At 42.4% G+C, this 9,058-nt stretch overlaps 1 protein-coding gene across 1 annotated transcript in view; it reads right to left on the reverse strand.

Annotated features, from left to right (window-relative positions):
- The window catches only part of SLC35G2 (solute carrier family 35 member G2), a 26,471-nt gene extending 18,364 nt beyond the window's left edge, over positions 1-8,107 (reverse strand). The window contains exon 1 of the mRNA XM_017528266.1: positions 7,538-8,107. The gene's annotated coding sequence lies outside the window, so the exon portion shown is untranslated. The remainder of the gene's footprint in view (positions 1-7,537) is intronic.
- Between the last annotated feature and the right edge of the window lie 951 nt (positions 8,108-9,058).

A 9,058-nucleotide genomic window follows, 5' to 3' on the forward strand; every position in this document is an offset into this window, starting at 1 on the left:
AAAAAAAAAAAAAAAAAAAAAAAAAAAGAGAGACTTCAATACAATAATAGCTGGAGACTTCACCCCACTTTCAGCATTGGACAGACTGTCCAGCAGAAAATCAACAAAGAAACATTGGACTTAATCTGCAATATAGAACAAATGGACCTAATAGATATTTACAGAACATTTCATCCAGCTGCTGCAGAATACATATTCTCCTCAGCACATGGATCATTCTCAAGGATAGACCACATATTAGGTCACAAAACAAATCTTAAAACATAAAAAAAACCACCCCTAAACAAGGGAATAAAACTAGAAATCAATATAACAAGAGGAATTTTTGAAACTATACAAACACATGGAAATTAAACAATATGCTCCTGAATGACCAATAGGTCAAAGAAGAAATTAAGAAGTAAACTGACGAATTTCGTGAAACAAATGATAATGGAAACACAACATGCCAAAATCTATGAGATACAGTGAAAGCAGTACTAAGACGGAAACTTTTATGGCTATAAGTGCCCACATCAAGAAAAGGAAAAACTTCAAATACATAACCTAATAGCACATCTGAAAGAATTAGAAAAGCAAGAGTGAACCAAACCCAAAATTAGTAGAAGAGGCCAGCAATTTGAGAGGCTGAGGCCGGAAGATCGCTTGAGCCCAGGAGTTTGAGACCAGCTTGGGCAACATGGCAAAACCCCATCCCTTATAAAAAATACAAAACTTAGCCAGGCATGGTGGTACACACCTGGAGTCCCAGCTACTCAGGAGTGTGAGGTAGGAGGATCACTTGGGCACCAGGAGGTTGAGGCTGTAATGAGCTATGATCATGCTCCTGCATTCCAGCCTGCATGACAGAGCAAGACTCATTTAAAAGAAAAAAAAATTAGTAGAAGAAAATAAATAATAAAGATTAGAGCAGAAATAAAACTGAAATGAAGAAAACAATACAAAAGGTCACTGAAACAAAAAGTTGGTTTTTTTGAAAACATACACAAAGTTGACAAATCTTTAGCTAGACAAAGAAAAAGAAAGAAGACCCAAATACATAAAATCAATAGGCAGCTGGATAAGGTGGTTCATGCCTATAATCCCAGCTCTTTGGGAGGGTGAGGCAGGCACTTGAGCTCAGGAGTTTGAGAACAGCCTAGGCAACAAGGTGAAACTTCATCTCTACTGAAAACATAAAAAATTAGCTGGGTGTGGTGGTGCATGCCTATGGTCCCAGCTACTTAGGAAGCTGAGTGGGAGGACTGCTTGAGCCAGGGGAGGCAGAGGTTGCAGTGAGCCAAGATCGCACCACTGCACTCCAGCCTGGGTAACAGAGAGCCCATATGTCAAAAAACTAAAATAAAATCAGAGACGAAAGAAGAGACATTACAACTGATACCACAGAAATTCAAAGGATCATTAGTGGCTACTATGAGCAATTATATGCCAATAAATTGGAAAATCTAAAGGAAATGGATAAAATCCTAGATACATATAAACTGCCAAGATTGAACCACGAAGAAATTTGAAACCTATATAGACCAATAACAAGCATCAAGATCAAAGTCATAACAAAATGTTACTGATTTTTGTATGTTGATTTTGTATCCTGCAAGTTTACTGAATTCTAAAGTTCTTTTCCTCCCCATTAAAAAAAAGCCTAGGACCTGATGGCTTCGCTGCTGAATTCTACCAAACATTTAAGGAAGAATTAATACTAATTCTACTCAAACTGTTCCTAAAAATAGAGGAGCAGGGACTACTTCCAAACTCACTCTGTGAGGCCAGTATTACTCTGATACAAACACTAAAAAAAGACACATCAAAGAAAGAAAACTACAGGCCAATATCTCTAATGAATATTGATACAAAAATCCTCAACAAAATACTAGCAAATCAAATTCAACAATCCATTAAAGCAGTCATTCAGCCAGACACAGTGGCTCATGCCTGTAATCCCAGCACTTTGGGAGGCTGAGGCAAGTGGATCACCTGAGGTCAGGAGTTTGAGACCAGCCTGGCCAATATGGTGAAACCCTGACTTTACCAAAAATACAAAAATCAGTCGGGCATGGTGGCAGGCATCTGTAGTCCCAGCTACTTGGGAGGCTGAGGCAGGAAAATCGCTTGAACTTTGGAGGCGGAGGTTGCAGTGAGCTGAGATCGTGCCACTGCACTCCAGTCTGGGCAACAGAGCAAGACTCCATCTCAAAACAAAAGCAAAAACAAAACAAGGATGCAAGGATGGTTCAACATGTTGTGAATGAATCAATGTGATAAATTATATCAACAGAATGAAGGAGAAACACCATATAATCATTTCAATTAATGCTGAAAAAACATTTGATAAAATTCAACATCCCTTCATGATAAAAATCCTCAACAAACTGGGCATAGAAGGAACATATCCCAATATAATAAAAGCCATATACGGCTGTGTGTTGTGGTTCACACTTGTAATTCCAGCACTTTGGGAGGCTGAGATGGGCAGATCATTTGAGGCCAGGAGTTTGAGATCAGCCTAGCCAACATGGCAAAATCTTGTCTTTACTAAAATTACAAAAAATTAGCCTGGCATGGTGGTATGTGCCTGTAGTCCCAGCTGCTTGGGAATCTGAGGCATGATAATCGCTTGAACCTGGGAGGCAAAGGTTGCAGTGAGCCAAGATTGCACACTGCACTCCAGCCGGGGCAACAGAGCAAGACTCTGTCTCAAAAAAAANAAAAAAAAAAAAAAAAAAAAAAAAAAAAAAAAAAAGGGTCATGTACAATAGACCCATAGCTAGTATCATATTGAATGGGGAAAAACTGAAAGCCTTTCCTGTAAGAACTGGAAAAAGGATGGCCACTTTCACTACCATTATTCAAGACAGTACTGGAAGTCCTAGCTACAGTAATCAGATGAAATAAAGAAATAAAAGACATCCAACTGGAAAAGAAGACAACAAATTATCCTTGTTTGCAAATGATATGATCTTACATTTGGAAAAACCTAAAGCCTCCACCAAAAAAACTGTTAGAACTTTAGAATTTATTATTAAACTATTGTTTACTGATAAACAAATTCAGTAAAGTTACAGGATATAAAATCAAAATACAAAAATCAGTAGCATTTCTATGTGCCAACAGTGAACAATCTGAAAAGGAAATCAAAAAAGCAATCCCATTTACAATAGCCATAAATTAAATTAAATACCTAAGAATTAACCAAAGAAGTGAAAGATCATTACAAAGAAAACTATAAAATATTTGTGAAAGAAATTTAAGAGGACACACCAAAAAATGGAAAAATATTTCATGTTCATAGATTGGAAGAATCAATATTGTTAAAATGTCTATAGTACCTAAAGCAATCTACAGATTCAATGCAATTCCTGCTAAAATAGCAATGACATTTTTCACAGAAATAAAAAAAAAAAATTCCTAACATTTATATGGAACCACAAAAGACCCAGAATAGCCAAAGCTATCCTAAACAAACAAAAAACAAACATACAAAACAACAACAAAAAAAAAAAACTGGAGGAATTACATTACCTGAATTCAAATTATACTATAGAGCTATTATAACCAAAACAGTATGGTACTAACATAAAAACAGACCCATAGAACAGAATAGAGAACCCAGAAACAAATCCATATAGCTACAGTAAACTCATTTTCCACAAAGGTGCCAAAAACATACAGTGGAGAAAGGACAGTCTCTTCAATAAATGATACTGGGAAAACAATATCCATAAGCAGAATAATGAAACTAGACCCCTATCACTCACCACATAGAAAAATCAAATTAAAATGGAATAAGTACTTAAATATAAGCCCTCAAACTATAAAACTACTACAAGAAAACTTGGGGAAACTCTTCAGGACATCTGTCTGGGCAAAAATTTCTTGAGTAAAACCCACCAGCACAGGCAACCAAAGCAAAAATAAATGGGATCACATCAAGTTTAAAAGCTTCTGTGCAGCAAAGGAAACAATCAACAAAGTGAAAAGACAACCCACAGAAAGGGAGAAAATATTTGCAAACTACCCATCTGACAAGGGATTAAGAACCAGAATATATATGGAACGGCAAACAGCTCTATAAGAAAAATAATAATCTAAGTTTTAAATGGGCAAAAGATCTGAATAAACATTTCTCAAAAGAAGACATACAAACAGCAAACAAACATATATGCTCAACTGTTGAGCATGGTGGCTTACACCTATAATCCTAGCACATTGGGAGGCCAAGGTGGGAGGATCACAAGGTCAGGAGCTCGAGAAGCCTGGCCAGTATGGTGAAACACCATCTCTACTAAATATACAAAAATTAGCCAGGCATGGTGGCAGGCACCTGTAGTCCCAGCTACTCAGGAGGCTGAGGCAGGAGAATAGCTTGAACCCAGGAGGCAGAGGCTGCAGTGAGCCAAGATCGCACCACTGCACTCCAGCCTAGGTGACAGAGTGAGACTCCATTCAGGAAAAAAAGAAAAGAAAAAGTACTCAACATCATTGATCATCAGAGAAATGCAAATCAAAACTACAATAAGATATCATATCATCCCACTCTGGTTAAAATGGCTTTTATCCAAAAGCCAGGCAATAACAAATGCTGGCAAGGATGTGGAGAAAGGGAACCCTCATACATTGTTGGTGAGAATATTAGTTAGTACAACTACTATGAAGAACAGTTTGGAGGTGCCTCAAAAAACTAAAAATATAGCTACCATACAATGCAGCAATCCACTGCTGGGTACATAACCAAAAGAAAGGAAATCAGTATATTGAAGAGATATCTGCATTCCCATGTTTGTTGCAGCACTATTCACAACAGCCAAGATTTGTAAGCAACCTAAGTGTCCATCAACAGATGAATGGATACAGAAACCAGAGTTTCTTTATATATACTTATATATAATGGAGTAATATTTAGCTATACAAAAGAATGAGATCCTGTCATGTGCAACAACATGGATGGAACTGAAGGTCATCATGTTAAGTGAAATAAGCCAGGCACAGAAAGACAAACTTCTAATGTTTTCACTTATCTGTGGGATCTAAAAATCAAAACAATTGAACTCATGGAAATAGTAGGCTGGGCGTGGTGGCTCACACCTGTAATCCCAGCACTTTGGGAGGCCGAGGCAGGCGGATTACCAGAAATCAGGAGTTCAAGACCAGCTTGGTCATTGTGGTGAAACCCAGTCTCTACTAAAAATACAAAAATTAGCAGGGTGTGGTGTCAGGCACCTGTAATCCAGCTACTTGGGAGGCTAAGCGGGAGAATCACTTGAACCTGAAGGCAGAGGTTGCAGTGAGCCGAGATCATGCCACTGCACTCTAGCCTGGGCAACAAGCCAGATGCTGTCTCAAAAAAAAAAAAAAAAAATTGTTCAGAAGACAGATTTCATGTTATATATTCTTTCCACAATAATTTTTTTAAAGACCAAAAAATTGGACATAAATGTTCATTATCATGGGATTGTTTAAATAACTTATTCTGTCCATACAGATCAATATTATGCAACCCTTAGTAATGATGACCTAGCTTTATATGTATTAGTTTGAAAGACATTAATTATAACTTATATAGCAAAAATGTAAACAATAGAGGATTGGTCCATTTAAAACGTATGTGTGTTCATTTAAATGAAAATCTGTTTACAATGGTTTTCTATGTTTATGCATTTCTCTATTACTTAAATTTTTTACAATAAGCATATATTTTTTGAGGAAAAAACAATGCCAATCTTTTTGAAAAATACAAATGTAATCTTTAAGAATTTCACAAACCATATACCACCAACATATTTAAAGTTGTCTGCATTATGATACATTTTAGACATATGTTCTTCAGATTACAAATTTCTATAAGATTATTTACAAGTTGTTCTTATTAAAATTTACATTAATTCATTTTCCTTAAGCTTCCTTTAGGATTTTTTTGGGTATCGATATCAATTTTACATCTTCCTAGACTTTGTTCTGGAATTTAAATGAGTGTAAACACTTAATTGCTCAGCCAAATACCAAACACTTGAATCCACAGGCTCTGTGCCTTTGGAACAGATGGTTATGAAAATAAATGGTTCTGCAGAGTTCACATTTACTAGAGGTGTCAAAAAATAAAGATGGATTACAAAAGCTCTGAAAAACGTGTGGCTTCTAGTGTATGATGGTTTTGAAAAGGGATGAGTGTATTTGCATGTGTGTTATGTTTGTGTGTAAAGACACATACCTGTATCTTTCATAAGTATATGTGAGAATTCCTGTTTATGCTCATGGTGTGTACTTTCTCACAGGTAATCAAATCTGTTATGCATATGCTTATCTGTACCTCCAAGGCAAGCCACATTTGCTTTCATGTTGTGTTCAGGAAACCAGCCTCAACCCGTCTGCAAAGGGTTTCGGTGTCGGGCCGGCTCCACTCTGGCCACCTACAGTGGAGATGAGCTATTTTTGGCAAAGGTGCAGAGTAGAAAGGCAACGCAGGCTGCTGCCCAGGAAGTCAGTTGACGAGGGCGCGCGAGACACTTCAGCACCACGGACACGGGCAAGCCTGATCCAAGTCCCGCTGAACAGCCGGGGGAGATCGCCCCCGCCAGGAGCTTCCCCCAGTCCTCTGGGCCCGGGGCGTGACTATCTCCGGGCCCTCGGTCGTCACTGGGACGCGAGGTTTCCGCCTTGCTCCTCGCGGAGCCAGGAGAAAACCTGGCCCGAGATGAAGGTGCGCGTTGAGCCCTCACCAGCCCCCAAACGAGTCTCCTTCCAGCGCGACCCTTCTTCCCTCTCCTCCTCTCAAATAAGGCCAAATGGATGCACGTGGCGTAGAAATTCTATTGAGCCCAGAGGATTGTCAGGAAAGATTGGGGTTTTCGTCCTGTGGCTGCTGGAGGCTGAGTGGACTTGCCCTGAGCCTCCGGCGCCACTCTCGGCCGTGTCCTGGCCCTTTCTCCACTAATCCCTGGCCTTCGTCTTCCCTTGGGAAAAGATTTCTACAAACCGTCGATGTACCACGAAAATATCAGCGCACATAGACTGGCTTTCAAGAGTCATGGACATGAGACAAGAGAGTAATGGAAAATACAAATTGGCCATATTTCTAAAACCATCCAGCCTTTTTTTAAAACTTGTATCTGAAATTGATCCCATGACGCCACAGGGACTCACCCTTGCTTGGGTGGGTTACTGGGCGAGAGCAAAGCAACAGCCTCCTGCCTTTAACATGGACGCTGCGGGAGGGCCCAGACACGCGACGGCGACAAGAAAAGGGAAACAGGGCTGTAGCCCAGCGGTCCCCGCGTCCTGGTTCTCCAGAGGGCAGCGAAGAGAACTGCGGGCCCTGCGGCCTTTCAAGCGTTGTGCTGAGCACCCCGAGGTCTGCAAAGGGGCAGGGCGCGTCGCCCCCAGCCCGGCCCATACCCAAAAAGACTGCTCTGCCTCTTAGGTATAGCAACTAAACGCGTGTGTGGGGTTCGGGGTCCGCTGTCACTCCCCTGTGGGGGCGGCCGGGCAGGTAGGGTCAAGGTCCCAGTCCGCCGCCGCCGACCGGCTCCCGGGGCCCGGTTACCTGCGTGTCGAGGCGAGGAAGGTGCGCACGGAGCCCGGGAGGCGACTGAGGCGGGCGTGCGCTCGCCGGGGAAAAGCTAGGCGGGCGCTGCCCGGAGGCGTGCTGAGCGAGAGGGGCGCCGCCGGCGCGGACTCTGCGCCTGCGCTCTCCGCCGCCCCCACCCCACAACCTGACTGGCGCCGGAGTAGAAGACTGTGGGGGGCGCCCAGGGTTTGTGCCTGAGCTGAAGGACTTCCTCTACCCGCGCGGTAGGAGGGTCTAAGTCCGGGAAGCCGCCTGCCGGGGCCCCTCTAGTTTACGCCCTTGGAGGGCGCCTGTTTGAAGCAATCGCCTGCCTGATAGGGCGATGTAATCCTCTGCAAGTGGGTAGGGAGGCAGTTTCTGTCCATTTCCACCCAAGTTTGCTCATAAAAGTCTCAAGTCGATTCCTTGGTGTTTAAATATGTGTCCAGCATCGGAAAATCGTGGTCCGGAAAAGTCTTCGGGCATCCCCGAGTCCACCCGCCATTTTACTGATTAGGTCTCCGAGGGAAGGGTCTGGATACTGCACAGCTGGTTCTTCTACCCACTTCCATATGCCCCAGTCCCAAGTGTAATGAATATAGCTTCATGGAAATAGACTAGTCATCAAAGCAGTGGATTCTATGGGTCCAGGGACAGGCAGGAAGGCTATACCCCTGGGACAGACAAGAAAGGGTGAGGCCTGAACCAAGGTGCTGACTGTGGGAAAATAAATAAATAAATAAAAAACAGGAGGTGCCTGCTGGTTTTTCCTCTGTCCCTTCAGACCCATTCTCCACTCTGCTGTGATTCAGGACTGACCATTATTGGCCACCTCAACTAAAATCTGGCTTTCAATTGGCTTTGGCAAGTGGGAGGCACCTGCGGATCAGAAGGCAGGATGTAATTCAGGACCTCCCGTGCATCCCCAGCGGGCCACCCTGTTTGCAGTCACTATGTTCTTCAACTGAAAGCCATTATTCCCATCCTGTAGCCCTCTCCTGCAGTTTTCTCCAGGTGCTGGTTACCACCAACTACACTTGCCCCTTCAGGCCTGGGGTGGGTAATGGCACCCAGAGGTTTCATTTAACCCCATCCACATCTTTTTTTTTTTTTTTGAGTCTTGCTCTGTCGTCCAGGCTGGAGTGCAGTGGAGTGATCTCGGCTCACTGCAACCCCTGCCTCCCAGGTTCAAGCGATTCTCCTGCCTCAGCCTTCCTAGTAGCTGGGACTACAGACCCACTCCACCACGTCCAGCTATTTTTTTTTTTTTGTAGAGACGAATTTTCACCGTGTTAGCCAGGATGGTCCTGATCTCCTGACCTCGTGATCTGCCCGCTTGGGGCTCCCAAAATGCTGGGATTACAGTCTTGAGCCGCCCACCCGGTCCCCATCCACACCTTTTTAAATAGTCCCTTTATTAAACTCTCTTCAACTATCCCATCTTTTCCTCCACCTTTCCAGGACACTATAATAGATTTTAGTCCTTTTCGGTTGGTAAAATTCATGAGGACAAAAAGA

The sequence above is a fragment of the Cebus imitator genome, unplaced genomic scaffold (assembly GCF_001604975.1).
Source record: "Cebus imitator isolate Cc_AM_T3 unplaced genomic scaffold, Cebus_imitator-1.0 Scaffold53, whole genome shotgun sequence".
In the NCBI taxonomy this organism is placed as follows: Eukaryota; Metazoa; Chordata; class Mammalia; order Primates; family Cebidae; genus Cebus; species Cebus imitator.